The sequence below is a fragment of the Theropithecus gelada genome, chromosome 1 (assembly GCF_003255815.1).
Source record: "Theropithecus gelada isolate Dixy chromosome 1, Tgel_1.0, whole genome shotgun sequence".
NCBI classification, from domain to species: domain Eukaryota; kingdom Metazoa; phylum Chordata; class Mammalia; order Primates; family Cercopithecidae; genus Theropithecus; species Theropithecus gelada.
This window is the reverse complement of record NC_037668.1, coordinates 108471867-108490976: the sequence shown is the minus strand read 5'-3', so window position 1 is coordinate 108490976 and position 19110 is coordinate 108471867. Positions and strand designations below refer to the sequence as shown.

The window sequence follows — 19110 nt, the reverse complement described above, 5'->3', positions numbered from 1 at the left end:
TAGTTACATATTGGTAGAGTACATTTTACTATAAGTAAATGTGACCATAAAAATTTATTATGTTAGGTGATTGAGACATCCAAGGGTTTTTTCCATGGCTAGTCCTCTAATAGGGAATAATTGACTGACACTTTTGGCTTTCTATAGGGTTAATGATGACCAATGACTAACACATTAATAAATCATAATAAGTTTTTACAGATATGATGCCATAATATGAATACTGTCTGTGACTTAATCTTTTATAATTTGAGAACTGACAAATTCAACACTTGGCAATATAACCCTCCATGGTTCAAGTGTTGTTGGGTTGGCAAATTTTTGCCATCAGTGCTCTTTCCATTTGCACATAATTAATTAGCAATAAGAGTGGAGATTGTATTATGACCTAGTTATATATCTCTGTGGAAATCTGTGTATTGAGATAAAACGATAATACTAGATAGAATGCATGAAACTAATCTCAAATGCCATTTAAATTTTGCTTTTCCATTTATAAATGTACTTGTTGGTGAGATGTATCTCATTAGAATTTTTTAAAACTGTTGTTACTGAATATGCTTTAAATATTATGCAACATATTGATATTTTGAACATGTATCTCAATATCGTTACATGTGAAATATCACCTCTGGTGAGATTATTATTCATCTAAACAGTTATCAAAAACGACTTGGATCTTTAGGAAAGCTTTTTTTTTTTTGCCTACTCTTGTCTACTTTAATGCATATCAAGTTTATTAGAAGTCTCTAAACCACATACCTTAAAAAAAATTATAGACATGATATTTGATCCTTCCACCCAGACAAACTGACTAAATTTATGAACACAAATGGTATTCTTCCTCATTATTTGTGGAACACCCCTGGTAAATTTATCTGATGACTTGTGGACATATAAGAAGAAAATCAAAGCATTTGTCATTGGAAAGGTTCACATTATTAAAACTGTTTCTAGTAGCATTTTGTAAAAAGTTTGTTACAGATGGGACTGCGTATATGTGTATATTTTATAATTTATATATGTAAATTAATGAAATGCTGTGATTGCATTTAAAGATGATTCCACTGAAGCTCATCCTATGGAGAGGTAGCCTACACCAAAGTCTTAACTAAGAGCACCTAAACTAATGAAAATAAACATAATTACTTTCACTTTTTTCTTTAAAATCAGCCAATGTCTCTTCTTTCAGACATAGAAAAGCCCCATATGATCTATAAACTATATTTATTTTATTAAATACCTATTCCCCGTGTCAGGAACATGCGCTCAATTTCTTTTCTTTACACTCATCTAAAAATGTTTCAAAAATTCCATCCTCTGATTGCTGCATAATTCCAACACTTGCTGTACCTGATATTCTGCAAGATATCCCAGTGTCACCTTATAAAAAGTGTGCTGAGGGAAATATATTCATTTTTGTTATTGTTTTGAAAAGAGGATCTTACTAAATTTCAACAGAAACAGCTTCTAAGAAAAAAATAAGAAATTATGCTGCAATGAAACTTATCACTTAATGAGAATTACTAATTAAAAGATCATCAGCATTTTTTTTTTTAATGGTTCACTCAATTTTAGAACTCATTCATCTGTTCATTTGCTTCAAAAATAGGTGTCTACAGGTGCACGTTGTGGTGTTTGTTGCTGGGAATATAGAGGAAAGAAGTACCTGCTCTCTTAGAACACAGTCTTTCAGGATGTTGGATGTTAAACAAATCATAACTCTGCAAAATGTTTAGTTACAATTACGATTTGTGTTACAAATGGGAAGCACAGAGTGCTGTAAAACATACAAAAGGGAAACTTACTAGATCTATAAGAGGGGCTCAGAAAGACTCCCCTGAAGAAGTAACATTTCAACTAAGATTTGATGAATAATAGTTATTCAGGCAAAAAGAACAAGGGGGTGGGTGCTCCAGGGAGATGGAACATAGATAGAAGCCTTGGACTTTCTCCCTCCACATAGCAAAAATAAGCATAGCATCTTAAAAGTTCAACAATAACTACTACTATATGAATTGCTTTAACTTTAACACAAGAAGATTTTATAATAGCTGTACATGCGATATGAAGGAAGCCATAATGGCATATAATTTATTCGTCTTTGAAATAACTGGATTCAAAGAATATTTTCAAAGAAACATATTTCACATGCAAACACATAGTCAATTGTGGAACAATAAATATGTATTACTCAGTGCTCAAAATTTAGAACTTCTTTGCAAGTTCCAAGATGTATGACTCATATATACATCTACTATGAAAAAAAAAATACACTCTGCTCCATGGAATGTCATTTAAGATAGAGTAGAATGAATGACCACTTGTAAGCAAGTTAGAAAGTACAGGTCCTAGTTGTAGTTTTACTGTGACCAGCCTAAGATTTTGTTTCTTTTTTCAGTGTAGGTAACATTATTTCCTTCCAGGGGCATTATGAGAATAAAATGTGTAATGTTTGTTTTGAATATTGAAAATTGGTATAAACTGTACAAACGGAACATTTTATCATTTTTTTCCCCTGAAAATTCCACACATATTTGGGTTTTTCTTATCTTTGATCAAACGTCTTCCCTTTATTGGAATATTTGCAACATGTACTCTTCTTCTTTTCCCCTAAACGTCCAATTAAAATCCCATTACTTTTTAGAGGCTTTTTTTCCACCATAGAAGTTATTTTCTCTCCCGTCTCTAAACTCTCTTAGCACTTACAAATTATTTGGTGACTGGCATTTATTGACTTGTATGCTTATTTTAATGTGCATTTCAAAAGCATAGTATTTTGATGTTGAAAGGGAAATTAAAGTTCATTTGGTCCCACAGATTTCAGAGGTCGGTCTTTTCCTTTGAATCATTTCAACCCACTTGTCAAATAAATTTTGCTTGAACAGCTCCTCTGACAGATAGCTTATCCTTTGATTAAGTATATTTTACTTCTTGACATCTCTAAGAGAAAGTTATTATTTTTTTTTAATTGAGACTAAACATGTCAAATTGCTTTCATACCTGGCAACTATTTCCTGATCCTTTCTACCATCACCTTCCTTTTTCTGGGCAAAGCAAGCTTTCAGAGTTTCAGGTATTTTAGTTATACTGATTATTCTTGCCTAAAAATATTCCAGGAGAATATCTATCTATCTATCTATCTATCTATCTATCTATCTATCTATCTATCTATCTATCTATCTATCTATCTATCTATCCATCCGTCTCTGTGTGTGTGTGTGTGTCTTATAGAGTGTTTAGAACTAAATGTATTATTTAACTATAATAAAATGATTATCTTTTGTTTTAAATATTATAATTCTGGCATTTCAGCCTCAAACTTCATTACATTGTTGATGATCATATCAAGTTTATCTTGCTTTATATTAAATCGCATGTTTTAGTCTCAGGTGATTCTACTAAATCATATATATCCATCATAGATTACTGCAATATCTTTTTTAGATATAATTTCCAGGATGCTAAATTATGTTCTATTACTCCTGATGGTGGATAGTAGATAGCCAGCCAGTAAACTATAAAATAAAAATGTATGTTTTCTTTTTTTAAACATACTTCAAGCTGGTTACAATGAGAAGCCATTTGCTTTTTTATCTGAATTCCATTACATAATGAAATTAAAAGCAAATAGGTGCCCATTAAACACCTAAGGAAGATATGATGATGATGATGATAATGATGATTTGTTTATATGTATGTTTTGTTCATATGTATGTATGTATAACTAAATTTGCATATCCATTGTGAAAATAAACAAAATCATTGTCCAAATGATGACCTGCTCAAGATTTTATTTGCACATATGTGAAGATGCATTTGACATACTCATAACATTGAGAAATAACAAGACATGCCCTTTCTGTAAATGGCAACGAACACATACTTATTTGAGTCACTAGCAAGGATGAAAATATTTTATCATATTGTGAAACACTTGATGTTTTGTGTTTCCAGCACAATAGTATATTTTAATCTTAACATAGTATAGTTAACTGAATATGTTTGACACATTTTCCTCTTTCTAATGTTGTGCGTAGTTTTCTCATGACATGTAGCCATGAGACCTACCTTATTTATCGTGTGTTTCCATCAGTGCTTTATTTTTGACCTTTCCTTCTGCAAAAGCAGAAAAGAATCAAAGAGGTTACAAAAGGTAGTACTCCTTTATGCTCTATAAACTTGAACCAATCTAGTGGATTTCTACTCTACTAGTACATCACCTTATCCTTTTATCTTGGTAGAGGGTTAGTTTAAATGTTATGATTAAACAATAATGTTTTTGTATGCTGGCATGTTCCCAAAGTTCTGTATCATGTTCAGATCACAAAGATTAAGTCATATTTTAACAGATAATACAATCTTCTGCACTTTAAGAAAAAAATTATAAAAACACACCAACTGTTTCAGTCAGTAGTGTCACAGGGAACAAAATCTGTTCTACTTTAAAGACAAAGGGACTCATCACAGGCAATTAGTCACAAAGCCACACTTTAGAACTTGACCATCAAGGAAACTGCTGCCTCAGCCAACTATGATTAGGCAAGATGTGGAATCAGAAGGCTGACTATAGAATTGGGACATTGTAACTATATTTGCTACTTCAGAATTGCACACCAATATTTCACTCTCCAGCAGCAAAATGGACACTTCCTCTCCTGCCTCTCATTCTATGAAGCTCCAAATCAAAGTCTTACTTCCAAAACCATCATTATAAGTGAAACTATACATTGAGTTAAAAAAAATCCTGGCCAGGCACAGTGGCTAATGCCTGTAATCCAGCACTTTGGGAGGCTGAGGGGGATGGATCACTTGAGGTCAGGAGTTCAAGACCAGCTTGGCTAATATGGTGAAACCCCATCACTACTAAAATATACAAAAATTAGTGGCCGGTAGCAGTGGCTCACGCCTATAATCCCAGCACTTTGGGAAGCCGAGGTGGGTGCATCATTTAAGGCCAGGGGTTCAAGACCAGCCTGGCCAACATGGTGAAACCCTGTCTCTACCAAAAAAATACAAAAATTAGCCGGGCATGACAGTGCGTGCCTGTAATATTAGCTACTCGGGAGGCTGAGGCAGGAGAAATGCTTGAACCCCAGAGGCGGGGGTTGCGGTGAGCTGAGATTGCACCACTGCACTCTAATGTGGGCAACAGAGTGAGACTTCATCTAAAAAATAATAATAAAATTAAAAAAAAAATAGCCACACTGAGACAGGAGAATTGCTTGAACCCTGGAGGTGGAGGTTGCAGTGAGCTGCAGTGAGCCGAGATTGCACCACTGCACTCCAGCCTGGGGAGGAGAGCGAGACTCTGTCTCAAAAAAATAAGAATAAAAAAATCTTTCCAGTCTTTACAGCAGAAGAAAACACACTAGAAGGGGATTGGCGTACATATCAAGCAGGATAGTCTGTATTATACATCACATCAAGCATTTATCTTCAAATTTTCATGTTGACTGATATTGAAAATAATCCTATATATTAAGAACTAGCTATCGTAATTCAGTCCTCGATTATTAAATATTACATGTTCACTGCTTCTAAAACTAACTTATTTCCAAGTTACCCTTCCTGTTTTTCTCTCTTATCGTGGGAGAGGAAGTGGGCCTTCTGAGGGGAGCAACATTCTACACAGAAAGAAAAACAAGGGAAAAGAATTTTGTCTGTAATTTTTTTTTATTAAAAAAAAAAAGAGGAAGACGAAGAAGAAAAGAAAAGGAATAAAAAAAATGGCACATGTAAGCCAATGGCACTGGAGAAGAGTAAGTAAGTAGGAAATTAGAAGAAGGTGAAGTCAAAGAAGTTACATAAGAATAGAATAAAAATAATCTTGTCATCAAAAGGAATTTGTCTTTTACTCAGATAGGAAGTCCTTGAGTTTTGACAAAGAAGGGATGAACTCACTTGACTTCTATGTTGAAAACAGATTGCAGGGAATACATCATGGGTATAATAAGGCAACTAGTTATCATACTAGTAATATGGGAAAGCAATGATAGTGAAATGGATCAGGTTGCTATCAATGGAGGCAGGTTTTAGAGGTAGTGATGAGCATTCAATGTACATTTTTAGAGCATTTTACACATTTAGAATTAGTAGTAGAAGACATTGTAAATTGTTTCGAATATCAGAAATAGATTTAACATGGTGGGCATTTAGTTAACAAAATTTAGCCTTCTTTACTGATCAGAAGATGCATTGTCAGTTCATGTGTAAGAAACAAAATTTCACTCAAAATTACAAATATATTGTTGGTCACGTATAGAGGAATATAATTTCCAACTTTTGAAATATCTTGGCTGAATTAAGCAATCTATACTGTTTTAAAGAACAAGATAAGTCTTCAATGTCTCAAGCAAAATACTTTACCATTGCAAAGATAGTCTGCATCAATATCAGGAATGTGTATATGGACTTCCAAAACTTTTGGTGATACTAAACAAAAGTTTCCAAGGATTCTGCACTTCCAAATGACACTGTACAACTGAGTGACCCCAGCCAATACAGCCTATTTTATTGGTGGCTGACAGCTAAGATTTTTCATTTAAGTATCTTATTTTGCAAGTCACTTTCATAAAATGTTGAGAGTGATTTACAAAGCCTTTATGATTTGCAGGAGAAAAAATCAGTTAGAACAAAAATACATCTCCCTAAATAACAATATTATTTAAATCTTCTACCACACAGAAACTACAGGTTTCTAAGGGGTATGAAATGCATCTTGATCTATTAGTTACTGAGAGCATAAAACTAATTAAAAAATAGAAAAAAATAAATATCCTTGCCACATAAATTACATTTTATTTAAATTTGGCACTGTTAAAAATGGGATCAAGTACACAGAATTTCCAGTGTGTTAGATGCTAAGGAAGCCAGTTATTGATCATCAGAAGTAATATGAGGTAGAAACTCTGTTTGTGAAGAAGACAGGTATAGCCTAGGATAATCCTGCTAATTAAAGCATAACAGATTGCATGTATTCCAGAAAAGAGGGATTCAAAGATCAAATAACTTTGTGAGGAGCTGCTCAATAACTGGAGTTAACTGCAAGTCAGTGGTAGAAAGGAAGAACTGTGGAAGGAACCAATTAACCAGAGGCAGTTCAAGTTTGCAACGACAAATCTGAAGGTTTCTAAAATAGTCATGGGTTAATCTTAGCAGGAAGAAATTAAGAAACCAATATGTATAATCTGAGCTTTAACCAATTTATTGTGAGAAAAGAACATAATTAAGAGAAAAGAGTTTTCTAACAAATGAATAGGGGCATACATAATAACGAAAATGATTAAGATAGTTAATTTGTATACAGTTCACTTCTCTGAAAGAAAATTAGGAAGAGAAATATAGAATATTAAGGCATAATAAAGATCTCATTGAAATAGTTACTGCATGATAGGTAGTAAAAGGAATGCAAGGGAGGTTTAGTTATTTAGATATATTAAGCAGTTCCTTTACAAATAAAACGTCAGAGGCTTAAAAGTGTTAACACAGTGTCAGTATCACCTCTACCCCTTACTAGGTGTTTGACTAAAGACTATGTCCTCAAACTTGCTGTGATCAGTATTCTCCTCTATAAAGTAAAGATTAAAATAACATTTACCTCTCAGACTTGTGATATTTAATCTGTATAAAATGGTTAGAAAAGTCTGAGATACTTAGGGAAGATTTGATAAATGTTAACTATCATCATCATTATTATTGTTATTTTAAATTATTACTTTATAATTAAGCAGAATGGATTATGTTGAGGATTGATTCTGTTTTCTACATTATGTACAGTCTGAATTAATAAAACAAATATCTGTTATTCGCCTGCATTATTTGAGACTCTGTGTTAAGTGCCGGAGTAAAAACTGACCAGGATAGACACAGTCATTCTCTTTAGGCAGTCTGACTGGGGACATGTGCAATTAAATGAGTCGAAGTGGAAAAAAACAAATGCCTCGAGAGAGTCAAATGTGGATAAAAGTGCTTTAGAATCAGGTCTTTTCAAGCAGTAACTTCAGAGATCTGGTCTGGTATTTGTAAAGCTAAGGAAGCTTTCATTAAGAGGTAGAAGCCTTAGTTACTGCTCTTTTCTTAATCTTATTAAGTCTAAGGAAATATACTTCGAAAAAGTGGCTGTGAGATAACACATTATGATGGGAATTATGACAGGAAAAGAAAGAGTCCTGTGTAAGATTCTAATGGAGCAAGTAAGTGTTCTGGGAAGAGGGAGCGGGGTATGAATAATCACAGCAACGTAGTAAGAAAATTATATTCTCTTAATTAAATATTTTATAGGCCTATAATAGGAGTATTATATTAAAATACACTCTTTAAAACTTGTGATCTACTAAAGAAATGGAAAGATTGGTTAATAATATTGAAAGCCTTAAGAACATAAACATTGAGATATGATAACTGTTATTGAGACTGCCTTTGACAAAAAGAGGGAAAAACATTTTTAAAACATAAAAATAATTGGGGGAATGAAAATTGTAGTTTGGTATAAGAAATATCACAATAATGTTTTATCTCATGATTTTTTCATAAACTCCAATCTTATTGGGATTACTATATGACACTACTGTAAGATATCTTTTCTCTTCCTTCCCCACTTTCACCACTCCAGGCAAGAAAGTGCCACATGTGGTCATAATCTGAATAAATGATAGAGGAAAAGAGAATCAATTCATAAAACTCAAAAAAATAGAAGTCTTAGAAATAAGCATAATGTAAATTGAAACTAGATGTCCCATTTTAAAGACAGTGCCTTACCTTGACAAATGCTGTCAGGAAACACCACATTTATTTCAGAGAAGAACACTTTTTTCTCTATCCCTTACCCTCCATCCTACCTCATGAGGAGAATATTATACCAGTAAATCTCAAAATCATCTGGAATATAATTTCAATATGTGAAAAAAATCTGTAATTTGTCAATAGTCTATTTAAAACTAACACTCAGAACAAATGGCAACAAACTAAACATTATGTGTCAAGTTAGGAGCACTTAAGACATCATTGTTGGAGTTCTTTCTGTTAACCTTTAACCTCCTGGTGTTTAGATAATAACTTATTCATTAAACCACTAACTCCCTTTCCAGCAGGATTTGCCTATGAATTTTTAACTGGGGCCAAACCTCCAGATGTCTTCCTCCTCCAACTAAATTCTTACCATTTATTTTCCATGCTGCTCACTTCTTGCTTCCCATAATCAGTGTCTAAGAGAGCCCAGTCTGTATGGCTCCCCAGCTAAATATGGTATCATTCTGAAATTATTCTCTCCACATAAATTCAGTACACATTAGAGTTCTAAAAATATTTCAAGTTCTGTATAGGATGTATTCTAGGCCCATATTTACTTATTTTTTTTTCCTCCGTGCTAATTACTCTGTTTTTCACATTATTGAAGTAGAGTAAAATGGTCTCTTAACACCCATCTGTAATTCTATTTTCTTTTATGTTCAGATTCCCTAAATAGCCTCACAAGATGATCATTCCTTTCCATAACCTCTAAGAGAAGATCTAAAAAGGAAGTATGAAATCAAAGACCAATGATCTGCCTCTTCTGTGAGTCACTCTGCCCTCTACAGTGACTGTTTATTACTTAATTTTACAGCCTAGTGTTGGGGTCTGCCTTCAAGTGTTCTGTGTTGTGTCCAACACACTTTGGCATTTTCTTTCTAATCTTTGTGATTATTGTTGTTGTTATTGTTAGCTTCCTATGTAAAACTAGTTCTCAGGTTGATGATATAAAAACTATTGTAGCCGTAACTTTTATCTCTTGTATTTATATAAAAGGAAAAGAAGTATTTAAAACACTTCTGACAATTAATAAAGCCAGGTGTGTGTGTACGTGCATGCGTGCATGTGTGTGTGTGTGTGTGTGTGTAGAGAGAGGGAGAGTGAGAGTGAGAGTTTAATCTAGGTGTTAACCCTGGGGTCTTGGAAAAGTTCCCATTTGAGTAATTGAATTTTTATTAACTCACTTCCTCTTACAGGTATTTTTCATTTAATGCAGCACAGTGTTCTGTATTATTTCTGGATGCTAAGTTGTTGGCTACATTTCTCCCTGTGGTGACTACATTTCGTCAATGAATAAAGCCGTAACTGATACATGAAATCATTTTATTTTGATATATGTGCTTTGGAATCCTCCCCTATTTTAAAAGAGATACTGGAAAAGAAAAGACAGATGATAGCAATATAGATAGAGGAAATGGAGATATCTGAGGGATTCCTATTATTTAAAAAATTGTCTTATTTTGTTTTGCTATTATCCCCTAAATTCTGTAGACTTTTGTTTCAGAAAATAAAGAAAATGAATGGATTCACTCATTTATAAGTGATCCATTTGGAGAGTCCTTGGGAAACAATAGCGTAGACTTAAAAAAAAAATGTAGTAGGAGATAGATCTGGCTATTTTTTTTTTTTAATCCTCTGAATAATGGCTGGTGACAACACAGATGTTAAACACAAAATATTACAGGGATTAATTCATAGCGCTCTAGTTTTCATCCAAGGTCATGTGCACTGCAAACAATAAGTTCCAGCCAGGCAGTCTGTAGTGGCAATTAAGGACCACCTAGGGTGGGGGTGAAGCTGAAGGTGGCTCTGACCCTAGGAGGTCTACAGTCACTTCAGGGTACCTCCTTGGAATGCCTTCTTGTTCATATAAATTAAACAAAAGTGAATTTTCTCCCCTTTAGGGAACAAACAATCCATGCCTCAGATCCTGCAGCCTAAGCATTTCCTCCTTTAGAATTGCAACTGAATCTCCTCTAAACAGCAATTAGCATTTTAATAGTATTAATAACATTCACGATTTTAACAATCTGAAGCTTTCTGCTTTTTACTGATGTCTTTTGTTGCAATTTTGTCTAATAGTGTGCCCAGGGTAGCAAAACATAACCAATTAAAACATTTGCCAAACAGCAAGGAATCTGGATAGTTTCAATGCTGCTCAACTAAAAAATGAAAATGGTTGTATGAAAATAACATTTCCAGCCAACAAGACCAGGGGACATACTGGCAATGTAAGTTAGGCAGTCCTTTATGTTACGATTCTGCTTCAGAACCAGGGTGAATTGATCAGTGTTACCTTACTAATGTCAGATTAGAAAAGCCAAAGCTGGCAGTCTCATATAGAGTCCCTGGAAGCCTCAACTCCACATACTTTACAGAAAGCATAAGTATGCAGAAAACTGGGTAGTTTTAGTTTAGTATCACATTGCACTATTTGTATGGAATCTTAATTAGATTCCTTGGTTATATATTCTCAAAACACTTTGTGTTTTTCTTTCAATTAAAAAAGTATATCTGCTTATACAGTAAAATATTAACATTAAGTACTTACTATGTGCTAGGCAATGAGTCAGCAATTTACCATGAATCATTTAATCTTCACAATAAGTCAAATACTGGGGTCTATTATTATCTTTTTATTATAGACACTGAAGCTTAAAGATGTGATTTGTCCAAGGTTAAAGAGCTAGTCAGTGATAGAGTAAAAATACAAACCCTGGTCCCCCTGCCGTCAGAGTCTATGACCTAATGTGTACTTTAGAGGTGTAGGGAGGAGGGGTAGAGGTGTAGAGTGTCTGCCTCAGTGACAAGGCTCTAAAATTGAAGACAGAAAGAATTGTTCCTGTTTGCTTCACTGCCTTCTCTCTCTAAATTAGTATGGTGCTGGGTGCATAGTAAGATATTGCTAGATCCTTCCTAAATGAATGAAAAGTATGCATAGATTTGCCTTGTCTAACTAGATTGTCATTGGGCTTTGCTTTCTTGCTTGGTGTCATGTAGATCTTCTATGTTCCTGATTCCTAAAGGAAGTATACAGAAGTTTGAGCATTTATTGGTGCTTTATCTTCTTGGTAATGTTCATTTGCTTCTAAAGGTGTGTGTTTATATACATGAATAATGTTATATCCTCTATTGGTTCCAAAAAAGCATTTAGGGTATATGGTCCTAACAATTTATTCTGCCATTTGTGAAAGCTCTTACTTTCCACAATTAATCACCCATTTCTCTATTTCCTAAAGTTCTTTTTACTTTTTACTTTTTTTGGACAAATTATTCCAATTATATTGCTCATCTGGCTATCCTACCATGTCAAAAGACTCCATATAGTTTCCTATATTTGAAATAAACTATACTGCTTTTAATAGGCTTTATATAGTAATATCCTCAGCTGAATTGGGTCAGATTTGGGTAAGAGCAACATTAAAGTGCTCCAAAACCATTTCTTGTAGCTCCGATTCCTTCCAAATAAATACTTGTGCTTGTGCATACACTAGCCTGAGAGAAAAAGGTCACCATAAGAAATGGTTTTGGAGCACTACACACACACACACACACACACACACATATAGAGAGACAGAGAGAGAGAGAGAAAGAGAGAGAGTCTTTTGACATGGAGGGGGAGCAAGATGAGTAATAGAATTGGAATAATTTGTACAAAAAAAAGGAAAAAGTAAAAAGAAATTTAGGGAATAGATAGGGAATAGAGAAATGGATGATTAATTGTGGGGAGCAAGAACTTTCATGAATGGCAGAATAAATTCTTAGGATCATATGCCCTTTGATAGTCATGCTTCACAAATTTAAGGATCAGAATCACCTTGAGGGCTTGTTAAAATTCAAGTTCCAGGGCCCATATAGTAAAGATTCTGATTAAGTCTGGGGTGAGACTTGATTATTTGTATTTCTAACAAGGTCTCTCATGAGACTGCAAGATTATACTTTAAGTAGCACTGAACTATACAGAACTACATTAGAAGTATATAAACTATATTAGAGCAGTGGAAGGTTCAGAAATCAGATATTGAGAAGAGTCATAGTAGTGCTTCTGATTCTCTGCCACCTGATGCCTCAGCCTCAGTAGACCAGTCATTTAGTCCTAGAGGATGCCAATCAAGCAGTGTGATGCTCTTCAGTGTACCTCTTACAGGAAATGTAGAAAAGTAAAAAAAAGAAGAAAAAAAAAAAGAGCAGCTAGCAACTCTGCATCCAACTCTCATATTCTTTCCACCAATTCTGGATTTGAACACATCTTATTCATGGCCTTGTTATAAACATATTAAACATGAAACAAATATATTTTTATTATTATTTTAGCAGATGGCTATTTAATGTTTTTATTCAGTTTCCTATTCATAGCGGTTGCTATTGCCAAACCTTTGACTCAGCCAACCATGCTCCTTTCTTTGATTTATTAGGCTTTTAAAAAAACTTTGTCTTTGTAAATTATATGATTAGGAACTCCAGGCAGAAACGACAGTCCAACCCATGGCTAAGTATATGCTCTGTACTTGAGTAGTGAAAAGTTAGTCCTCACCAGACTCCCAGCCCAAAGGTCCACATGAAAACAAAAGCAGATGAGAGTGATATCATTCATGCTGATCCAATCTGTGTAGAGGAAAAGAAGTGGGCCTGACTTCCATAATTTCCTTAGTGTAACCACAACACAGCATTTACTTCTTGGCATTAACTCTACTGAGTTATTGAATTTTTCACTTGACAGGAAGCTCTTTGATGGGAGGTAAAAACCTCACCAAACAAAATCACGGTTTCTTTATCATTGTGTCCCTAGTGCATAGCACAGAAATTAACTCATTGTGGGTACTAAATTTCTATTTACTAAATTAAAACCAATTCCCTCCTTGAATGACAATTTGTATTCTAATAATATTTTAACATGGGATTTGAGTACCTTCAAATTCCAAGTGAAATTGTAGTAGAGAAGAAATAATGAATTTCCACTTTAAACAGTTCAAAACTTTCCGTGTTTTGTGTGAAAACTTTAAAGGCATTAAAATTTTTGCTATTTATTATAATTATCATGATACAAAACTCTAAAATAATTTTGTTGCTATTCAGCTTTTAAAACAAGCTTCCCTTATTCTTTGTTGATCCATTAAGATCTCCTGAATGAACTCAACACATAACTTTTGTTGTTACTATATGAAGTACTAGGCATTCTGAAGTTTTACATACTTTACATCTAGCTTTTGCTAGCTAGGGAGCTCATTAACAGTTACTTCTTGTTGCAAATAAACTTCCCCATGAGAGTAAAAGAACTGCTTGATTCATACGTTCATATTCTTCTAAGAGGTCACTTAACCTACTAAGTCAATTATAGGACATTAACGATGCTCTGCCTCTAACAATTATTTTTCTAGGTTATGTAGATGTAGCTGTTCAAGGCCCGACCAGATATATTCAGGCTCTATCACTCAGGTCTGTCTGCAAAGGCAGGGTTAAATCATTTTCTAATGAGAGTCAAGATATCAAGGGAAACACTTCACAGTTATTTTGACTGCTGTAATATCAATATTCAACATGATATATGGAAATAATGAAAAATAACAGTAATAAAATTATTCTTTTGTATTAAACTAACGCAGTGATTGTGATTAGTGCAAGAATACCTTCAAAAGAACAGAAAACATTAATAGCAGATAGGTAAGTTTCCTCTTCCTTTACAGTATGTCTCAGTCCTTTCAAGAGTGACATGGAAAGAAAGGTGCTGATCTTGGCATAGTGTTGTTGCATTTTAATAGGAGCAGTCATAAAATGACTAATAATAAATGTGGTAAGTATCACAGAAATACAGACATAGGCATGGTCCAAACAGATTAACACCTGCATTCTGAATTAATCCTTTTTCTTTCCAGAGGATTATAAATATGAGCCATTTCAAGTTAGACTTCTGAACGATATAAAGTAAGCTTCAGCAATGTCTTGGAAAATACACGAGTGGGAACCTTGATTACATTTATCCAGCAATGTAGGGAGATGAAAGTAACCAATACCTAAGCCACCTAGGGTTTCATATTTTGACTAGTGTAACTCTAAAACTTGAAGAAATGCTTGAAATTAATATTTTTAAAAGTTCATATGCATCAAGAAATGTGATTCATCTACTGAAGTTTAATTTAATCTATAATTGAAATATTATTCTTCAAATAAAAACCAAATAGATTTAGGGAATGGTTACTATTTTTTAATATTATTGTTAGAACTTTGAATAATGCTTCAGTAAAGCCACTTAAACATCACAAAATCACACCACACCTGAGAGTGCGTTGTCAGCCCCGTGTTCTATAGTTAGTTGGTATTTTACCTGATACCTTATTAGCTTTCAGAATTGCTATTTAATTCTTTGCTTTGAATTTACAACATTCACAGAGCACTGCTGAGGGATTTGGAGAGTACTTAAGAAATACGAATTATAAATGGACACCCCCGTATCAAATTTTGCCATTTTTACCTGAAACTACAATTCTAAATTGCTTATTTAAATAGTTTTAGCTTATGTTCCAAACAAATGATGCCTTCAAGGGAATGCAGAATGAGAATCTTGCTACTTTAAAAATGTACCCCAGAGGTAGAGATTCCACATATGGTTGTAGTAACCAAGTCAAAGAACCTGGCCCAAGTGGCAAATCTATTACTTTGCAAAGAAAAAAGATAGTATTTCACTTCACACTGGCAATGGCTGTGAAAATCTGCACATTGTGCTATCTTTACGGAGTGCATGAATGTAAAGTCAGTCAGGAGATAAGGCAATAATTTGGGGTTATTTCTTTCTGGAAAATATATACTTTTTTGTTGTTGCTTTCTATTTTTTTTATATTAAAACTTTATTTTGAACTTTTGATTTTGACAGATAATTGAGAGATCCATGTTTCCTTTACATATTTTTGCACCTATAATTCCCAATTTCTTGCATAAAGAGCAACCTGCATCACTATGATATTCTTCTAATATTCTCCTGGTAAAGCATCTGCATCATGTGGTGAAAAGTCTGATATCTGTTCCAATTGGTTTGTGTCAGTGCTGTAAGTTTTTTAATATTTTGAAAATCATCCTTGTAATATGAGTATGGTAATACCTAGGCAGAACAGCAGGCCACAGTACTGCTCTTACTTAGTAGTGCTATGTTATAAAATAATGAAATACATTTTTATAAAGTTAAAATCCCTTAGGGCTCTGTGCATTGAGTAGCCTCTAGAATTGACAGGAAACAGCATGATGGTTACCACTCTAGTAAGCCCTGCCCTTTCTCATACATTCATCTACACCATATATACACGATTAGTAACATGTCTCCAGTGCAAACCAACTGGCAAGAAACCTAAGGAATAAGAACATGGGGAACAAAAATGTCTTCTAATGCATCTTCTTGGTCAAGACCATTGCACTGTTGATAATGCAGCTATCTTGTTGATAGATTCTTCACGTAATTACATCACTAATTTCCTTTTTTTGTCATCAATAATGAGTCTAGCAGGATTCATATGAATCAGCTGCCTCATTTCAATTTACTGAATACTTGAATGCGTTAGTCATACCTTTGAAATCAGCTTTATCAAAGACCAAGATTTAGATAATAAAGTAGTTAGATTACATTTGCCCAAAAGTTCTTCTATTACAGCCTCTTTAAATTTCAACAAATGTAGATGCTATGAAGTATTTAGCTTTCTGTAAAATATTTGTATCAGTTTATGCTCACTATGAATGTTTTCATTTCAGTGGGTAAATGAAACCTTTGTAAGGCACAACAGTGTTCAAATATCAATATATTAAGCAATGTATTATGTAAATTCTTGAGTAAAACATTTTCCTTTCATTATTATAAATATATTCATTTAATGCAATGATATTAATATTGTGTTTATCTTTTTAAAGAAAATGGTAATAAACTGTTGTCACAGGCATATCAAACAAGTTTCTACTGGGCCCAGGTAAATACAACTTAGGCATTATCAATTGAGAATGAAGACATTATTTTCCTTCACTGACTCTTTAAAAGAGTTCTAACCACCATTCTGCTACTCAATGTTTTCGTTTCTTTGTTGATCTAGTGGGAATTAAAAAAACAAACAAAAAAAAAAAAACATACACATAGTGATAAAAGGTAAATTATTTATTGTTTAAAAAAGTTTTGAATTTTTATGAACCTTTTAGGTATTAGGACATATTACTTAAATGGCATTCACTAAATAAACGAAAATGATAAATGTTGAGTCACAATGGACTCAATACTGAACTATTTTTCCAACATGAAAGAATGTTTCTCTATTATTTCCATCAAAGCATTGTTTAAATAATGATCTCTTTTATTTATCCTTGTCTCATTTAAGCTTTGAAATAAAGGAATCTATTAAAAAATCCTTCAATCCTTCAGTTGGAGTTAAATTATTTCTCAAGTGAGAAAAAATGATGATAGTGTTCACATATAGACATAATCATTAACAGGCAATCTTGGTACTTATTTTGCCAATATAACTGCTAAAAGCCAAAGTTCCTTAAATCTAAATGAGTCTTTCCAACCCATGCTCTCTGGTGATTAAAGCACAGAATTTTTAGAAGCAGGCAGATCACAGAAAGAAATATCAAAAGCTAAGGTTGATGTCAAATCAATGCCCAGCTTTAGTTGATTTTTGTTATATTTGGTTTCAGCATTGATCTAATCTAGAAAATGCTGGACTCACTATGAACTCCAAACAATGTACTTTTTAAAGTGTAATAGTATATTTCATAATAAAACATAACATAACATATGAAACTGCAAAATAAAATACCATCAAAATACATACAAACAAAAAGGTACCTTCCTGAGTATTTAAAAAGAAGGTAAAAATTATTGTCTTTTTTTGTTGTTGTTTTTATCTGTCTATAGTGCTTATCACTAAGGAGTCTAGCAATCAGCTCCTTAAAAAATATCATCTTTCTAGTCCTCCTCGGGACCAAAATCTGTATTCCATTATAATTTTATCACATTTTAGATACCCAATCATATGATCTGACATAGATTTCATTGCCAACTATGTTTATATGAGGGATGATATTTTAGCTAGTCCCTCTCTCCTCTATAAACAGATACTTATACTGATTGGATTTTGGTCTTTGGTATTAATAACAACAAGGTTATCAGAGTTAGGCTCCTAGCTCATGAACAGATTAAAACGTCTACTATTTGATGGTCAGAGTACTAAGATCACAGATGGATTATCTGTTTTGTTATTTATTTCTAAAGAAAAAATAATAATCTGGTAGACCTTCTGCTTCCTAATTGAGGTGAAGCTTTTTTGGGAACCTATTTGTTTTTGTTTTGGACATCTGAATTACTTGCATGTAATGTATTTTATAATTAACAAAAGCAAGGTGATCAATAAATATGCACAGGGGTTGGGAAATCAGAGTTTGTAGCTTTAATAACAATACTTGTGAGAACAACAATATGAAGTGTAACCTATTCAGTAAAGGACTTTTCTCTCCTTCCCCTCCAATTCAATTCAGTAGCCTAAGGATTGATTTTGAATGCAAAGATAAATTTTTTGCTAAGTCCATTAGTTACTAACTTTTACATGCTATAGCAAATTTAATAAACCCTATATTAATACAGTTTATATTTTCTTGAAACAATTATTTATATGAGTGAATTTTATATCCTGGACAGTTAGAACTAAACTTTATCATAACTGGCCTTGCTTTCATGAGCTAGTGTGAATATTCTTTCTGGGTAAGTGCATGAAGATTGACAATATACAAATAAATAGATTTATAAGTCTGGTGATCTACATATCCATGCATATCTCTATTCCAGTTAAATTTAATATTAAAATCAGTTCTATCTGCAAAGGTCAGAATATACTGCATTCTACCACTGTGGCAGAAGAGTTTCTCAATTTTAAGGATAATTCCATCTCTACTAAACAGTTGCATTCACTGTAAAACAAACAATACTCTGATTCAGGGGTAACAATGAGTATTAAATGAAGCTCAGTCTTATTTTGGTGCAGTTTGCTTGACTCAAGCCTCTTGTAGTTACACTATCCAGGTGAAAACTTCTCAGGTGTAGTGAATTCATCAAAGTTAACAGAAAAACAACCTATTAATTACTTAAATGCCATTGCAACATCTTCAGAAAGGTAATGGAAAAATCATTCCGTATTAAAGCAAAGCATGAATACGGCCCTCAGAGTAGTAAGTCTGCAGTTTAGAAGCCTGGGAGCCCTGGGAACCCTGGGAACCCTGGGAAGCTTAACGATATCTCTGGATGCCAGATCATATTCCTGGTAGTTGTCTTGCTTCTGTGTAGTATGGTTTTGACAA

The 19110-nt window shown here is 33.5% G+C and overlaps 1 long non-coding RNA gene across 1 annotated transcript in view; it reads right to left on the bottom strand.

Annotated features, from left to right (window-relative positions):
• The window catches only part of LOC112612302, a 112549-nt gene extending 103600 nt beyond the window's left edge, over positions 1-8949 (bottom strand). The window contains exons 1-2 of the long non-coding RNA XR_003116840.1: positions 8761-8949; positions 4072-4119 (exon numbers count right to left, since the gene is read on the bottom strand). This is a non-coding gene — a long non-coding RNA (uncharacterized LOC112612302). The remainder of the gene's footprint in view (positions 1-4071; positions 4120-8760) is intronic.
• Positions 8950-19110: the final 10161 nt, after the last annotated feature.